We start from the raw sequence: 18,444 nt of genomic DNA, 5'->3' as shown, positions 1-18,444 counted from the left end.
TTTTATCTCGTTCGACGGGCTCTCGAACACTCGATATTAAACGCCAAAGACAAAGCGCGCCGCGGACGAAGGAAACGAAAGCGGGCAAGCGCATGACTCTCTGCTAAATTTTCTTTTGTTTTGGACACTCTAGAATATAAGGTACCCAACAAGAGGAAGCCGCAATCCAAGCGAGGCTGCGGGCTCTCCTTTGGATGTTCTCCGAAACGAACAAAAGTACAAATCTTTACGCACAGCTAGCGTGAGATTGACGAGCGCGGTGGGAACGCCCGCTGTCGTCTATACTTCGCGCTTTTCGCAACGATGAACGTCCACCAATTACTTCTCCATCCTCGTTGAACCGAGGCAAACGCCGAAAGCCACGGCCCGAATCGCGATCTAGCTTCGGTAAGCTACAGTTCGTGATTGCCGTAGTTAGAAAAAAAAAAAACCAATGAAAAACAAATTTCCTTGGTAACATGGCCTGCAGAGAAGCAAATTATATACAAGACTCATGCCGCGGACTGCGCAGAACGTGGCAGGGCAATGTAGCTGCTCTGTAAGACGGCGTCTGTCAGCGCAACCCATTTTTACGACTTGTACTTTGTAGCCTGCTGGGGTTTCTTGGCGCTTCTTGATAATTACCGTGCGTTGCAAGAATGACACGAGTACGGGACACGCTCAGTTATAGCGCGTGGTCCACGATTAAAGGCACAACGCCGCAGCGGACGTTTCCGTTAAGGCATGTGGTCGCCGCCGACGGGCGCTGTGCGTATAGCTGCATGCAAACCATTGCATCTCAGCACCTGATTCGTTCCTGGTATAAAGCTGAAGGAGAGAGAGAGAGAGAGAGAGAGAGAGAGAGAGAGAGAGAGGACATATAAGAAAAAGACGAAGAAGAAAGAACACGAAAAAGAAATATGGGCAAAGGCCGCCATCTATCATTTACGTCCCGCCAGCGTAGAGGGAACTGACACACACACGACACGGATATATATATATATATATATATATATATATATATATATATATATATATATATATATATATATATAGAAGTTTACACCACTGCTGTAACAAACCCAAATGGCGGAGCATATATGACACGATGTCACGAATTTCACAGTATTCCTTCGCATTAGGCCAATTCTTGTGACGAAACGGTCCGCAGGAATCCTCAGGGTGATTATTCGTTTACTGTTCGACGCAGCGTGACCCAAATTTCCAAACTAAAAATAAAAATGCATAAAAATAATAACTAGCTTCGAAGACACGGTGCCGCAAACTATGACGTCACGAATAGGGGGAGGGAACGAGGAGCGCCGGTTATCCGTAGTGCGAGAATTGCCAGACGGCGTCGCCACCCGTTTCGCTCTTTCGTAATTTTTGTGGCGTGCCGAGGCTCTCATCTCTCGCCCCTTTAAGGGGGGTCACACATTCGATCGTAATTGTCTAAGTGTTATCTTCCAAACTGGTCTAAAGAAAGAGCACAGATTACTTCAAAGGTGCAGTGAAGATCGAGTGCCCGCAACGCGTATAGAGGCACTGAAATATCGCTCTCACAGCGACGTCCTTGTATCAAGGAGGTTTATGTGTATATTTTAAATTTCCTTGCGTTGTACACATAACTACGCGAGCAACATCCTGCATGCAGGCCTCCAAGGAGCGTACGAAAGTGCGCGATTAGGCGCGGGTCGGCCCGTAGCCCCATTGCGCGTTCGCCGATGACACAGTCGTCGGCGTCTCTCTCTCTCTCTCTCTCTCTCTCTCTCCCCTGCCACGCAGTAAATAATTATCTACGCGGCATTCCTACTGCCGCTGCTGACATGGACGGACGAGACGAGGCTCCGCCAGGACGCGAAATATCGAGCACGAATCAGAACACGAGGCGACACGAACACGAGGCGGCGGGCTCGTTTGTCACGCAGCCGCCACTCTCGTATAGCCGCGACGGAGATCGGCCGCATATACGCGGACCGATCGAGAGACGGCCTCTCTCGACGAGCCCGTGGCCCGCACCGATCGCGCAAACAAAAGAAAAGAAACGAGCTTTTGTGACGACGAGTCCGTGCGCGGTGCACCGGAGAAACTTCGCCGAAAGAGGCGAACGATACGGCGATATGTATACGCGAAAAGCGAATGAGTACATCTGTGTTGTGTGTGTGTGTGTGTGCAGGGCGTAGCAAGAAGCAACGCACTCTCGGGCCGGGACCCGCGGCAGATACGTGATGGATAAACGGATGATGGATGACAGTTGCGACCGAACGACGCAGCACACGCGGGCCGACAGCGACGCTGAGAGCTTGTTGCTTCGACGCACGCGATACACTCCGCAGCGCCACCCCCCCCCCCCCCCCGCGCCCCCAATTCCCCCCCCCCTTTTTTTTTGTTTGAGCACATCGTCATATTCTGTCTTTTCCTCGCAAGCATGCCTCGCCGCTACAAGGAAGGAACCGCCCGGCAAATCGGTACCAGCAAGTCCGCTCCCCTTCAGCATCGGTGCCCCCATTTCTCGAACATATAGCAGAAAAAAAAAAAAGAATGAATGAGAAACATTGATCGTCCCGGCATAAGAGGAGACAGAAAGGAAGATAGACGAAACGAGTGGAAAGAAAATGTAGATAACGCGCTATAGAGCGGCATATTTATCTCTCGACCTGTAATTGGTCCCCGACAGCAGGAATCCCGCAGACTCACGTCGCCATACCGCCATCGGAATGCGCGTTTCTTCAGTCGCGCAATGGGCGACTACAGGGAGTTGTACAGAGATCTCCATAGGACGGGAGGCATCGCGTAGACAGCCCGTGCTCATCTCTCGTGCAGCTCAGCAAACGGGATCCGTTTGCGAGCTGGGACTGGCTCCGGCAACGGCAGAAATGCTATTGCCGAATAGAACAGCGACGCGCGAGGAAGCACTCAACAGAGAAAAAGAAAGACGCGCGGAGAACGACGTGTCAAAGGCGCCTGCAGCATGCACCATGCGTGCGTGCTCGCCGGCAACTATAGCGTATAGTGCCAAATAAGGAAGAACGTCTCGGGAAAGTCCGCAGGAGACGAAGGCCGGAAAAGGGCGCTCAAATCGCCGCCCCGGGCGTGTCAAAGTCGTCTTTCCGCCTGACTATCCCCGCCCACTTTCTGCGTAAGACATTCCATGTGTCGACGACAGGCTATCGAGAGTGTTTACAGGACGGGCACGGAAGTTTGGTCGAGCCTGAGAAGCCTCTTAGCGGAGAGAGAGAGAGTTATATATATATATATATATATATAGAGAGAGAGAGAGAGAGAGAGGTTTCCTGGACAACCGATTGACCGCTGCTGAGATGCTGTGCCTACTACTACTACTACTACTACTACTCGTGGATGAATGAGAGGAAGAGGCAAGCAGGGGCAAAATAGAAACCACACGCGCACACACAACGGCGCCTGCAATATGTCATGCTGCTTCGCCCAGAAACGCTAAGGAGAAAGCTGGGGGAAGGGGGGTCTGAAAGAGAGAGACATTTACGGGTTTCACCAGACTCGTGTTTTTTCGGTTACGTCTGCCGCGCCTCCTAGCCAGCTGTCTTGCATATTCGCGTCTCCGCGGCCCCACAGCGGCACCAGAAGGCTGTCGCCGGTTAGCGCGCTCACCGCGTGCCACTTGTGGGGGATCCCAGAGCTTGACGGAGATACGACCCTCCGCTGCTGCAGCAGCAGCAAACGACGCCGCTAGAAGAGCTTCGCAACAGCGGCCCTGCGGCAGGGAAGCGCAGATGCGGAAAAGAGGGGCGCGACCCCGAATCCATGCGATGCCACGTGTGTGGCTGCCGCCGCTGCTTTCGGCGGCGGAGCCGATGCACCGGGGCCAGTTGTCAGCACAATACGGAGCCATCCATCAGCGACGTTCAAGCAGGCACTCAAGGACGCCGCTCGCGGCAGCCTCTCTTTTAGGCCCTCCTCGCTCTCTCCCTCTTCCGTTTCCCACTGCGTCTCTTCCTTCAGGCCCTCGTACCAGGCAGCCGCTCTCGCGCTTTTAACCGGACGCAGAGCGAGTCGGCCCCGAGCGCTGTTGACATCTGTTCTCCGTTCGTTTACTCGGCGGCCGTAATTCACGGCCGGAGGAGGCTCGCCGATGAGAGGGAGCGGTCGTTGACCCTTACGGGCGCGTGCGTGGCACGCGCTCGCTGTCAAGATCAAAGGGTACGACGACACGCCCCTGGCTCCGCGCAGCCGGCTGCGAGTCACGGCACGAAGCGTCGTACGCGTGCACGCTGATGGGTTGGTGCACCGGCATTCGTTTCGGGCCGTAGCACCTGGAAGTGGTTCCTCCGAGGAGCGGCGGACTATCTGCTACGCCTTTCACTAATGGTGAATGGCCTACGCCGTTTGCTAACGGCGGAAGGCCAATGGTCGACTTGCAGTAGCTTTCCGTGGGTTTTGGAGCTCCACTAGCGAGATCGTACAGTCCGCCACACACTCGCCTATAGAGTGCCCGACCACCGCGCCGAAAGCAAGTAAGAAGTGATACCCAAGCAGCTGACTATACAGCTTCGGGATAGCGCGCTGAAAGCTACATTACTTTACGTGCCTAGGCGACTACATATACAGCTGCTCACTAAAATAGTATTTCCAACAAAGGAACAACGCAAGAATACAGCTTTCTTCGGCTAGCCGCGCACTACTCAAAGGCTCTATACATGCAAGAGTGCAATACCGAAACTTTGCCTTTTAAGGCCTGACCTGGTTGCTTCAAATGCGCAATCTAGGCATGCAGTACAGTCCGTCAAACATGCGTTCGCACCTGCGAGAAGAAGAAATAAGAAAGGTGAATACTACTCCTGTAAAGTGAGCTAATGCCTATAACCTGCAACCTGTGCGATTGACCACGAGGAACAGCGCCGGAGCAAAGACAAACAATGCGACACGGCGTGTTGTGGTAGACATCCGGATCTCAGGTATACAAGTTAACTTTGAGATTTAATATGCGCTAAATAAACGTTACCGGAGGGGACTTTAATTATGGGGTTTTACGTGCCGAAACCACTTTCTGATTATGAGGCACGCCGTAGTGGAGGACGCCGGAAATTTCGACCACCTGGGGTTCTTTAACGTGCACCTAAATCTAAGCACACGGGTGTTTTCGCATTTCGCTCCCATCGGAATGCGGCCGCCGTATCGGAAGGGACTTTTCACGGCGCCGGCATATATCGACCGCGGCAATCACATGCGGCAAAGCTCCTCCGTGGAACAATGGCTCCAGGCACCGCTTATATCAGTAAAAGCAGTAGGCCTGCGCCTGCCACACTTCGAATTACATGGCGGTGACCACCCAGCTTCACGTGGAATAGCGCACATAGTGCAGGAAATTATACAGCGCAGCGCGCGTACGTGCGTAATCGTTTCCTTACACGCCGTGTTGCCTGTATGCATGTGTACCAACAAGAAAATCCCAAATTAGCACTTTGGTTGATATACGACGCAGACGACGTCTCCGGCTGCCATTCTGCGTAGCCTCGCTCTTGATTTCCGTCTGCCAACACTAATGGCCAGCGGCACGCAAAACGTATATACGCGAGCTCTATACCAGGAAGATGGCTGCGCTGAACTGGAAACAAGATGGGCGACCTTGCCCGAAAAATAATCGGGGGCGAACGAAGATAGACACTCTCACTGCGACTGCCACCCATGCAGGCGCGGACCCCACCCACCAGTACAATATGCAATACAACATACAATGTACGTACGTCCAATATAGAATGACATCGTAGAGCCGATTTCCAGCGTGCTGTACACTAATACATGTCCCCGTGACCAGGAGACCCCCTCGCCTCGGGAATCCAGGAGCGTGACGAATGCGCCAAAGATGAGAAAGACCGACAGATCGGAAGTCAAGCGCGGAAATGAGTCGTGACGGAGGGGTTGGGGGGGGGGGGGGGGGAGGGGGCTTTTCATGGACGGCTTCCGCAGGGAACGCGTATGCGATGCCCGACGACACACGGACCGACAACCGACCCAGGGCAGCAGCAGCAGCAGCTATCCACGCTTAGTCGGCAAACGGGAAGCAATTAAAGAAATGTCGAAGGGCGACCGAATAGCCGAGGCTGGCAAGGCGTCGTCGTGATTCAAAGCTTGTGCGCACGGCGTATTGACGAGCACGCAGCCGTCACGTCACGTACGTCCTCGTCACGTATAACAGCGGTTATCAGCAACGGCAGAGTCCAGGGGATCTTTCGATGGAGACCTTGAAAGTCAATACGGGTCGAATCCAATGCGGCTCGCGCCCTGCACCGTGTTCGATGCATTTTTCAACTCTCTCTCTCTCTTTTCTGCTTTGTGTGTGAGTGGTTTTAAAAGGGGAAAAGGAAGAGACAAGTACAGCGCTGTTACTGCCTCTCTTGCGAGGGCACCTCCACGGCGCTGTACGGGTGAGGGGAAAGGGATAAAAAAGTGTAGTGAATTCCATCACTGGCCCTATACCTCCACGTTGTATTCAGAGCACAGCCGAAAGGGACCGGGTGTGCGTTTGCAGGGTCGATCTCTCCCTCTCTTCCACTCTTCTCGATGAGAATCAGGCGTCCCAGAGTGAGGCTTACTACAAGTTATTCCAGATAAACGCACAGAGAAGCCTTTCTGGGCCCACCCACACCATGAAAGCAGAAAAAAAGAAGGAAAGAAAGAAAGAGAGAAAGAAAGAGGGAAAGAAAATACTGTCGGCGAGGTCCATGATCGAACCTAGCTGTTTCGCAGTGCATCGGTGGTAGTGCAAAGACAAGCGAGAGCTTGAAAGGAGAAATTAAATGCGCAAGGGTTGGCCGTCGTTTATAACCACGTTTGAGCCGTCAGCTCCGAGCGTGCCTTTCCTCCCACCTCAGACCCGGAGGAACGAGAAAGAAAAAGACGGTTCAAGCGCAATATTGAAAAGTGCTTTAAACCGCAGTATGTTTTTCCTCATGTTTTCCTCCTGTTTTTCCTCATCACCTCATGTTGTGCCATTTCTTGACCATCCGACAATTTATTGTTTGCGGAGAGTTAAACCGGCGCTAAAACAGTTGCCAATATTTTCATGCGAGCAAATCAACGTCATCACATTGCCTCGGCATATACCACGGTTTCAGATGACAATTTCTTCCGTTCACCTGCCTCGACTTAAACGCGGCAATCTGCGGTAATAATACGCCTACGCTCGTTGCTGAGCGAATTCCTATCACCGTGTACCCGCTCAACTATACGTAGCTCTGCACACAACCCCCGCGTATTACTTTCCTGAATAAAAATACTGCGAACGAGCTAAGCTTTTTCCGAAAACTTATAATCGGGAAAAGAACAATGGTGGATGGATGGATACAACTTTCTTGTACGTCCGGCAAGGTTTAACACGACCCGGGCTCAGGTCTCCCATGGAGGAACGTCAAGGCCCTGCCTCAACGCCGCCTCACGGGCTTGCTGGACTGCCCACGTCTGGATTCCGAGGTCTGAGCTGCGCAGAGCGGCGGCCCACCTCGACGACAGCAACCAAAAAAAAAAGACCCCACGCGAACAATTTGTTAGCTGCACTGTTTACAGCGCGGCGCGCGCCGCTTCTGCACCCACGGTCATCACCTGAAAAATTGAGCGCCTGCAAATGGTTTCGGAAGAAGCAGATAATAAATTCGTTTACCGCATATTACGTAATACCCGCCGCACTGCGCGTGCCACTAATTACCGCGCGCAAACACGTGGTGCACGAACGCGCCGCGACCTGGGATCTTCCATGAACAGAATAAACAAACAAACAAACAATTACAGAGACGATCGGTCAACTGCAGGAACCATCGCTAAACTTGCGGAGGTATACGGTGTACGCCGCCCTGCGCAACAGCAGGAATTACGACACCGTATATACACGAGAAACGGCGTGTATATAGGTTCATTTTCTCGGCCAACGTTTGCGCAACGTCGCACGCGTCGCATTACGTGGGTCCTGATTGAAGCAGGCATAACGCAACTCAGTGATAATCAACACTGCAGTCGTTGCTCTGCGAAAGTATACTATGCAGTGCGCAGGATGGCGCAATGATGACCTGACCAGTCGCTTCTCTTGTTGCTACAGTTGCTACAATAGACTTTTCAACTTCGTCTACAATGACCATCTATAACATACGCCCGCGTGTCGCTCGAAAAATATAAATCAATAAGTAAAAACAAGAAAGAAAATGGTTTTCAGCGAAATCGTAGCGAGCAAGTTCGTCCGGCGTTACATCTCTCTCAATTACGCTCGGCGCAGACTCATTACCGAGAAATTGGGCAAGATGCGACGGGATGCTATATGGAGCCTTAATTGAAACGAATGGCGGTAGGTACTCGCTCACAGACTGTATATACGCAACGTCCTACGCTTCGTTTATTTATTTGTCTTTCCTCTTTCTCGAAAGAGCTAGCTGTTGAACAAGTGTCTCAAAATCGGTTTGCTCGTCTCGTCCAGCCGGGCGAAATATTGCAGCTGGGAATGGAAAAAGAAAAAAGAAAGAAAGAGCGAGAGCTCGGTTGAGCTATGACGAAATCAAACGGTCCCACTGAAAAGTTCGACAGACGATAATATAGCGACGGATGGTGGGAATGCCGGATAGTTAGACTGACGGTAACGCAGTAGAAGGAAATACTGGCAAATAAAGGGCTATTCGAGCAATGCAAGTTTCTTATAACGAAGGTTGCGCCAGAAATGACGATAAGCCAGTCACTCAATTATATGGAACGTTCTCAGAGCGCAGCGTATACCCGCAACCTCCCCTCAAAGTAAATAGAGCTTGAGCCGTGCCGCAGTGTACCGTACGGCGACTTTGCCCATCCGACATGCATCACGGAGCAATTACAAGGCGGGAGATTAATGAATTAACTCACGCGGCTGACACGAAAGCGATCGAGGCAAAACCAAATCTGCACAAAACTGTATTAATAACACATTTAACTAACGCAATGGCTTTCAACATGAGCAGCACAGTGTTACGCAGCGGCGTGAAGCCCGAAAGCGATGCTTTTAGCATGTCCGCGTGAACGTCGATACTCCACGTGATGCCTTAACCCCTAGCTCAATAATCAGAACGGTTTAGTCCACAACTTATCGACCCTGTAACGCCCCAATAGAGAGAGAGAGAGAGAGAGAGAAAGCGGCTGGGCGGTTAACCAGCGTGAAACCGATTTGCTACCCTGCACTGGAGAAAGTGGATGAGGGATTTAAAGAAAGAAAGGAAAAGGCAAAATGAGAGAGAGAGAGAGAGAGAGAGAGAGAGAGAGAGAGAGAGAGAGTTCATGTGCAGAGTTGTAGACGCAAGGCGTCTATAAGCGTCTTCAGCCGTCCGCTGATTTGGATAACGAAAGACGGACAATTTGTGCTACGTCAGGCAACTGGCGAGTGCAGAACAGCATGACTACAAGAGAGAGAGAGAGAGAGCTACGTTCACCACAGGATCCATCTCTGGTTGGCTACCCTGCACTAAAGAAAGGGAACGCTGGGCAATCGTTCACGAAGCCGGGTTCACTTGTCTCAAGTTCTCAACAGACTTCAGCGCCAGCGACTCTGTAGGAAGCTGTTGCGTTATTGTAACGAATAGTATCGTATTACGCCACAGACTCAGCTTGAGACAGACCCGCGTTACGCGCTGCGTGAAAGCGTGTTCTGTGTGCGAGATTGTGTGACACTGTGGCAGACTGTGCGTGACGTAACTTCTCTCGGATGGATCCATTTGACCACCACACAAGAACATACTATATACTAGCGCTCTTGACCTAGGGCCCTATATAACGCAAAACTATTCGAATGTGTTCTTATTCTAATCTCCTGACGCCCAAATTTACGTAAACGCCGAGGCAAGCATCGGGCGGTGACCCACAGCGCTGTCTGAAAAACCCGATCAGACGCGCACCTCGTTTATAGGAGATCACTTTTGTTTGCATTCACAACGAATAACATTGCCTACATTTTTGCCAATCGTGGAGGACTGATTGCAGTATTGTAAAAGTACATTTTGGAATGCATTTACATTACAGCGACACTTTTTTCTCCTTGCTGTCTGCTGCCTTTTGGACCTTCTGATTACTAGGACAAGTCAAATTGCTTTTTTTTTGCAGCAATTTTTTTCCTAATGCTTTGGCACTTTGTATACCACTTGTTTTCATGAATAGTTTCTGAACTGCGACTCGCAGCCGGCTGGCTGCCCGACAGCGGCCATGACGCGGACAATGTCAAGATGGCCCCCCCCTCTGGACTCCAGCCAACCGAGTTCCACGGACGGCGCACAAGAGCGTTGCCTATGGCAACCAGGACTGAGCCCTTGCTCAATAGGGTGAAGAGCAGTCGGATGAACGACTAACGGATCGCGTCACCCGCACTACTGTTTTAATAGAGAGTTTTAGCCCAGCGGGTTTACGGCCGGCGGAGCGGAGCGGGCGAGCGGAGACGCGACTGCGCATGCGCACCACGCTGAGGCGGCCAGCGGTTTTACGGAGAAAGCACTCCCCAGCGGAGGGTATACGCAGCGCGCGAGCGTGCGTAAGGGCGCGCGGGCGTGTATGGGAAATGCAAGACGGCAGCCGCGAACATGAACGCCGGCAGTTCCGCATCGAAGACGGCGACTGCCGCGCTGACCCGTACATTAGTACTCAGTACATTATTAACAAATAATGCACTGAGAACATGTAATATATCTTTATTCAACATTTCTTGCATAATAAAAGCAAGTGTAACTCAATTTCATTTCTCAGTAACTCCTATTCGAACCACTAGGTGGGGCAGCAGAGCGCCCCGCTCTAAAGCCCCTCAATTTTCCAAAAGTAGCGCCATTCTTAGATCTTTCCGCCACCCCGCTCACCCAGGCGCTTCCTCCTCCACTCCTCCTGTCGCCCCAGCCTCCTCCGCTCCCCCATTGGCCAATCTGTGTCACGTGAAAGCGGGCCCCGCGCTTTTGTATATCTTTTCTTTCCAGCGCGCTGCGACCCCCAATCTTGGGCCTGCGACCCCCATTGTTGGGCCTCCGCGACGAAGTACGGCAGGCGGTTTGAAGGAGCGCGGTAGTTTTATACAATGTGTTAGGGCCGAGTGCTTAATTGCGATGCCGTGCTGCTGCGCCTACGGTTGCCACAACAGACCCAGTGACGGCAAAAAGCTTTTTGTTTTACCATCCGCCGGGCGCAACGCAAAACGAAGAAAAGTGTGGATTCACAAGATCGGGCGGGCTGACTTCGAGCAAGTGGCAAAGAACGCGCGGCTTTGTTAAGTGACACGGCTCCTCCAACCTCTTCTTTTGACGCCCGTGTCAAAACGGGCCCGTGTCCAGTGCATTGGGGGTGCGTTAAAGAACCCCAGCTGCAAAAAAAATTAATCCAGAGCCCCCATTATGGCGTGCCTTATGAGATCGTGGTGTTGGGATGTAAAACCCAAGAATCAACTTTTCTTCTGTCTTGTGTGCCTTGACTGTTCCAGTTAACGCAACACTGCTTCCTTGTGAAAACTTACAACGCAAAAGAATACAGACGCACGTAGTATACAGAGATAAAATTAGCACTTCAACAAAAGTGTTGCTGGTGCCAATGAGGGAGGGGGATAATTATTTTCTGAACCTCTTTCCAGTTGTCCCATCAAGTTCCTTCTTTCTTTTCTATCAAATTCTAACCATTTGCACTGTAATAAATAAATAACGATTTCATATGCTGGTAAGTTGTTAAAATTATCTATACCGCCTATGTGTGAAAACGTTGCTCATGGCCACCACAACCTGTGCATGAGCTACGTACATCTGTAAAAGGCGCGGAACAGAAACAGCCCTGCTGCCAGGCATTGCTGACCGTAGACAGTCGGAATCTCTCACGCGCCGGCCGAACAAAAGCATCCTGCAGGTACGTAAATTAACCTACGAAACCACGTGCACATACTTTCGCGCTGTCAAAACCTGAAACTCTGGTAATTACTCGCGTGTCTGAGCACACCGCGTGCTTGTGTCGTGTTTCAGCAACACGAACTTTCAACGTGCGCGCGCTTTACGCCTTAAATACGCCTTGAATAATGGTGCTTTTCTCTATTTCTTCCGCAAATCCGACACGACATTCTTAAGGCCAGTTACCGACTGACAAAGCAAGATCTAGATTGAAAAAACTGCTCCGCAGGACTCGAACGAACTTTTCCGCAGATTTCCTCCCGTAGCGTGTTAGCCGTCGTCTGCTACGGCAGGCCCACTGCCGGCGGCGCCACCGTCGAGGCCGCGCCGAGCGGAGGAGGAGAGAAGTGAATGGCGCTACTTTGGGAGATTGAGGGGCTTTACCCCGCTCTTTACCCCGCTCGAGCGGGTGATCCGCTGAGCTAAAATTCTTTTTTCGCGAGCCGCTCCGTTGGCGCAACGGTGAAGACCGCTCCGCTCCGCTGGCCGTAAACCCGCTGGGCTAAAACTCTCTAATTTTGCTCCCCGTAACCATGGGCTCCGTCTTTTGAGCTGAGCTGAAGCAGCCCCGCGTAACCAGTTTATGTTCCTCCAGCGTCCCATCGATCCAGCAGGCGATCAAATTAGCCATCCCAATCGCTATGCTGTTACCGCTAAGGTTTTCCGCCGCTGAACTTTGCGATTGCCTGGAAGCAAATGGTGGTTCTCTGACGGCCGTGACCAATACTACAGCGTACTTGTACATACCTTAAATAATGAACTAAATGACACTGCAATTAATCGTAAATACCTTTGTGTGTATTTTTGGAACTTCAAAAACACCTTTGCTTCATCTTTGTGTCGTTTTTTGCGCTACGTATCCCAGTTTACGTTTGGAAAACATTATTTAGTACAACTTAAACATCTTTGGCGGTATTTTGTGCTCCTTGTTAAGGCACTTCTTTAAGGTACTTCGACAGGAGTTGACTGGCTGCAAGAATAAAAAAAACTGACAGTCACTTTAGCGTACGCCAAAGAGGGTGAAGGCGAAAGCCTGCGCGCTCAAGAGACATCCATTAAATTGCTTGACATTCTCATTCGAATGCGTTGTTACTTCTTATTGCTTGTTTTCTGCCACCAAAGTACGTGGGTTCGAGTGCCTTAATTAAAGCTACCTTAATAACTTCACCCTAATTAACACCAATGGTCACGGGTTGGAGCATGTGCCTTAACTCTATATTAATTAAGTGCCCTTTTTTACATGATTAGTGGCAGCGATGTGGAAGAAGACGACGACGATTGCGCGAGAAGTGGTCCGAGCGCTCCGATTTTCTGTACTTCACAACGCGACCTAGAATCACAGAGATCTAAGGCTTTCGCCTTAAAGTATATTGGCCTGTTAAGTGCTTGACCAATGTCAAATGTACTGGTACTTTACGAACTACCATCCTGACGGCTTCGATTTACAAGCTTCAATAATGCAGCACCTTGTTTTGTTTGTACAATGTCTAGCATTTGAAATGTGTCTTGGAAGTAACGAAGCGCTTTCCTCAGCATATATTTTGTAATCTAATTAGACAACTTTCGGAATTTAGCTACTTGGTACTGCACTGAACAAAGTTCCTGCTTAGCATTTAGTATCCTGAATACTTTCTCTGGGTATCCTCTGGACGTATGCACTTATATGCAGTGGCGGGCCCGTACTCAAGAAGCCGTCTATCGTGTGAGGGCTGTTCTTAACGACTCGCCCATCGCCGCGGCGATCTTATCGTTATCGCACTGACCGTTGTCCCGAATGGTCAGCGCCCGCAGAAAACCGGCCATTGATGAAGAAACGTTCTTAAGCGTGGGACAATTTTGCGTCAATATAACGGACCCTGCTTTCAGAAGGGTGCAACGTGTGCGCGTAAAGACTCACGAATGAACCGTCATACGGTTCCACTAACCGATTCAATCAATCATTTTTACCATTAGCGGTTGAGGAATCGAACAAGCTACCAGATGAAATTGTCAGCGAACGCAGCCCCCTGAAGTTCGATGAAGTATAGACAGTTCATTTGGGAATCTAATACTTCACGGTTACGCCGCTTATGTCCGTCTATATCTTACAATACGCCTATAGTTGCTTTACACATTCACGCAGCCAGTTTCGAGATATCTTTAATTCCTTGGCCTCCCCGGCTCCTTTAATAGGTAGCTAAAATGATGATTACTATGGAAATGGGATGCAATCCATACGCACGCTATGCTGGTCCCCTAAAGATGAAATGCAACTGCACGAGAAAAATCGAAGTAGCTTCGAACATGCTCGATGCAGAGCTGATTTAACGACTTTTGTGTAGTCAGATGAGCCATCGGACACGCCCACTTGCGCTGCGTTTTCGAGCGTTGCCCGACGAGCATTTGGTTTCCCGACATATTAATTTGCAGCTTCTTTCTTTCTTCATTTATACCTCTCTAACCGCATGTTACTTACGTGGGAATACTAGATTAGCAGTTGGGAGCAAACCTGATATTATGCAATCGCTTAAATTTTAAAGCATGTTCACAGAAACAACCTTTCAATCTCCTCCCCCACCCCAATCTGAAACTTATGACGTGTTGGTAGTGTTCGCTATCAACAATTTACTCCACCATGAAGTGTGCGGATAAATTTGTCTTTTTCTTTGATTGCCACTTTGCTTTTACTCCTCAGCTGTGATGTCACACACACACAAACGGTCTCGTACTTCAATGATAATTCAGAATAAGTGCTGTCAAAAGTGACCGTCAAGCGGTCTCCCGTCTGCTTCTATCGGGCGAACCTCTTATTATTCATGCTGCGCACTTACTCAGGTCAGCCAGCCAACCGACGTAACCTCAACCTTACGTGCCAGTTACGGGCACACCGTTGGAAGTCTGTTAAACCAGACACAACGTAGTTTTTGCAATTGCGACCTCAGTATATCAGCGAGGAAAGGGTATCCGCTAACCGAAGCGCCAATCTCCCGAAGGATACAAAATTGCTTCTGAGACGGCAATCTATACAGCGGAAGGCGCGCAGCCGCCGTCAGTATATAGCTCCTCTCAAGCCACCCACGACATCACAGAGCAAACTTCCGCGTCTTTACTTATTCATTGCACACAGACCAGAGCGTCACTACTATACGATCAATTGTTCTCTTTGCTCGCTCAGCGCTTGTCGCAATAAAGTCGGCGTGAATAACGCATCTCACTGGCGCAGCGGCGTCACCCCCGCCCAGCAACCAACCGTCTAAATCAACCGTAGCGACTGTCTCAAGCCGTCATCAAGAGGTCACAAGAAGGGGGGGGGGGGGCGACGAAGAAATGAAATACATGCTGGCAAGACTTTATGAAGCGAAAAATTTAGTAGCCACCGCGATCGAGGAGCGAGGGAGCTGGGCGGGGCACTGGGCTCAACCACAAAGGCATCTCACCTCGACGATGCTAGGAAGACTATGAATGAGCCCAGTGAGAGGTGGGTGTGGCCCACCCGGGTCGGCAAAAACCAGACGAAGTAAAATTTTAATACGTCCCGAAATCCGGCGACTCGTTGAAACTGCAGCGACGAGTCTTCAGCGCCCGTCAGCCAACCGTCCACTACATTCCAATCCGATAACAGCGGATTCCAGCTTCGGCGAACTCCTCCTCGTCTTCTCTAATCCAATCACGAGCTAATGGGAGCGGGCCAGCTTTTGCGCTCGAGCGAATTTCCGGTCTCGCGTAAAAGCGTAAAACCTGCGTGGACGGCGATGCACTGGACGTTTAAAACAATTGGAAAGGTGCGCTGCTATAGCGTCGGTGCAGCATGCGACGCTTGAAAGAGCACGTCCGCTTCCGGGCGCGGCAGTGGACGGCCGGATGCAGAAACAAACGAGACATCACGCCCGCCGGTTCCCTCCTGGACTCTTGTTTCTGGTTGTGGCCGCCGACGAGGGCAAGGGAGCCAAGGCGCACTCGGGACACGACCAGATGAGGCCCTCGCCCCCTTTAGAGGTCTCCCCCCAACGACAGGAGCCTTGTGCTATTCTAGACACCGACGCTCGCACGACGCTCAAAAGTGCCGCGAACGCTGGCAGCCTCAGACACAACACTGACACATGCATGCGCGACTCATTCGCCTGTCTGCAGACGATCGAGACGACGAAGACGCTTTTGACATGCCGGTCCGATGCCGCGCGGAGAAGCTGTTAGGCTTACCTCGAAGCGAATTCAAGGGGGGAGCTCCTCCGGAGGGGTGTTGTTGGAAGCAGTCGCGCACGCACGATACACTTGAAAAGCTCTACGACGTGTAAATCCAAGAGGCACGGCGTTCACGCACCGGATCCTCACGGGAACACACACAGCACGATCTTGTCGCGTTGCCAGAGAAGGGACTGATAACCCCCAGAACAATCTGTTTATCCTGAAGCCAACGCCATCGCCACAACGTCGCTCGCTGCCTGCGGCACAACGAACGTATACAACGGCCTGAGCGCGCTCCCCGAGTCGTTCGCCGCCAGCTACCTCTGCAATCCTCCTCCTCCTCTCACGAACGACGTCGCCATTGGTGCAAACAAAAATCACGTGACCCATCCAGCGCGCACGCGCACTGCGCGCCGGCGCGAGGAAGGAGCGCGAGAGACGAGAGACGCGCGCGCGCGCGCGTGAGGGCGAGCAGACGACGAAAAATGGCGACCTTCTGACTGAAGAAGAAAAGGGGCTGCTCTTATTTTCGGCCCCAGTCGGAATCTCCCCCACGGTTCCCAGCCCACCACTTGGAGCAGCGCAATAATTAGCGAAGACGCTCGCGTCAGAAGGCTTAATTGCTTTTGTCATTCGGCTGTGCTCGCGTTGCGGCCGCTTCGATCGTCTTTTGACGAACGTCCGGCACAGGAAGCAGGCAGCGCGCGTGCTTCGCTGCTTGTGCTGCTGTTTCTGCTGCAGCCGCAGCCGGGCAGCTGCCCGGGTCACTGGGCTCTCTCGCGGCGTTCCTGCCGGGTCGATCGATTGGGCCACCGGATTAGTTGCGAGAGCGAGGAGAGTTCGCCCCACGAACAACTGAGCATCGGAGCTGTTGGCGCGCCTCGACCGAGAGCGATCGCTTGGCTCGCTCTCAGCCAGCCAAGCCGTCCCTGCTGGCGCTTCCGGAAAAAGTCGCGCCGAGAGAACTTGAGCGAGGCGCGGAATCTTTGATGACGTCGAAAGAGGGAGAGCAGCGCTGCTCACCGCGGGAGTAGGAGGTGCCCTAATCGATTTCCAATTGTCTTCCCTCGCACTTGTACAGGAGTGAACGAGGTGATGTACGCGCTGTTTGATATCGTGGAGAAGCTTTCAGACTAGAGATAACGCGTCGCTTTCAGCCCGATGGTGTGAAGAGACGGGCCAAAATGAGTACAGGGGATCGACGCCTGTTTTCCCAACTTGGGCGACTCAAATGCTCTGGGGTGCAGATAAGAATGAAAAATGACGCAACATTCCCTATATAGGGCAGTGTCCCTAAGTGCGTCATGTTTTGAACGACCCACCGATTAGGCCGCGGCTGTCGCATTCAAATGGAGGCGGAATGCAATAACTCTCGTATATCGAGATCCTGATGCCCATTAAATGATGCCATGCCACGCAGTTGGAGACTCTGGAAAACGTCAGTAGAAAAAAAAGAAAAGAAACTCCTCTGAGCCTTCGAAGCACTGTGCCTCGACGAAGAGCGATGTCCGTTTCTGGTAGCTGGCAGTTCCTTAAGTGAACTTCTCCTCAGAACACATTGAAGAGTTGTTAAGAAGTTCACTTGCAGTGCTTATATTATCTGACGCATATTGAATTATCGTCTACAATCATTTCCCGAATGAAGAATTATTTTCGAATCTGTGTCCGGTGTGCAAGGTACTTTAGTGCGCGTTGAGCTCTGGGAAACTTCTAACAAACTGTTCAAAATACCCCAGCCAAAATATTGTAACCTCATTCGTGCGTCGTGAATTTTGGGAGACTGTGTCAAGAAAAAATTAAACTGGGTCAGATTGTGTGGACAACAGTTACATATATGCTCGGGCTCTTCTTGGCATCCCGGGGCAGTTTTCTTATAACGTTATTTCGGAAAAGCAAGCGATGCATACTCATTTACAGGGTGTATATAGTTCGCATTGCGCTGTGACTGCCGTACAAGCGGGCTTCACTGTACATTTACCTTGTGGCGAAAGTCGCTTCACGGAGACAGGGCAGATAAAAGCCGGGGAGGTGAATAAACCGAGTTGCTGCTGTTGGCTTGCTACCCTGCACTGAAGTGTGAACGGAAATATAGAGAAGAGGAGAAAGGAGAACGACATGAAAGTCAATGCCACCCACCAGAACGTTTAAAGGCGGTCGAACTGTCAACTTATTTTTTATGGGACGCTAATTAGAAAAATAAGTTCAACCGAATGGGCGAATTACATTTGTACCATACCGAACAACCAACCCTTACTCTGAGAAGAGGATTGATAAGGCAGAAAAAAAATGCAAATTCGAAAGTCAGGCTGCGATGCCTCCTTGATGTTTCCGCATCAACTCGCTGCGACGTCTGGGATTTTGACTGCACCCGCTCGCGCTTACACTTTATCTGACAAGTGGTTTGCAGCAGTGTGGA

General features: G+C 51.1%; 1 protein-coding gene across 4 annotated transcripts in view; it reads right to left on the bottom strand.

Annotated features, from left to right (window-relative positions):
• The window catches only part of Sema1a (semaphorin 1a), a 149,438-nt gene extending 133,102 nt beyond the window's left edge, over positions 1-16,336 (bottom strand). For all 4 annotated transcript variants that reach the window (XM_070532059.1, XM_070532060.1, XM_070532062.1 and 1 more), the window contains exon 1: positions 16,044-16,336. The gene's annotated coding sequence lies outside the window, so the exon portion shown is untranslated. The remainder of the gene's footprint in view (positions 1-16,043) is intronic.
• Between the last annotated feature and the right edge of the window lie 2,108 nt (positions 16,337-18,444).

The sequence above is a fragment of the Dermacentor albipictus genome, chromosome 1, assembly GCF_038994185.2.
Source record: "Dermacentor albipictus isolate Rhodes 1998 colony chromosome 1, USDA_Dalb.pri_finalv2, whole genome shotgun sequence".
Lineage (NCBI taxonomy): Eukaryota > Metazoa > Arthropoda > Arachnida > Ixodida > Ixodidae > Dermacentor > Dermacentor albipictus.
The sequence above is the reverse complement of the archived record's forward strand: the minus strand, read 5'-3'. Positions and strand labels throughout refer to the sequence as shown.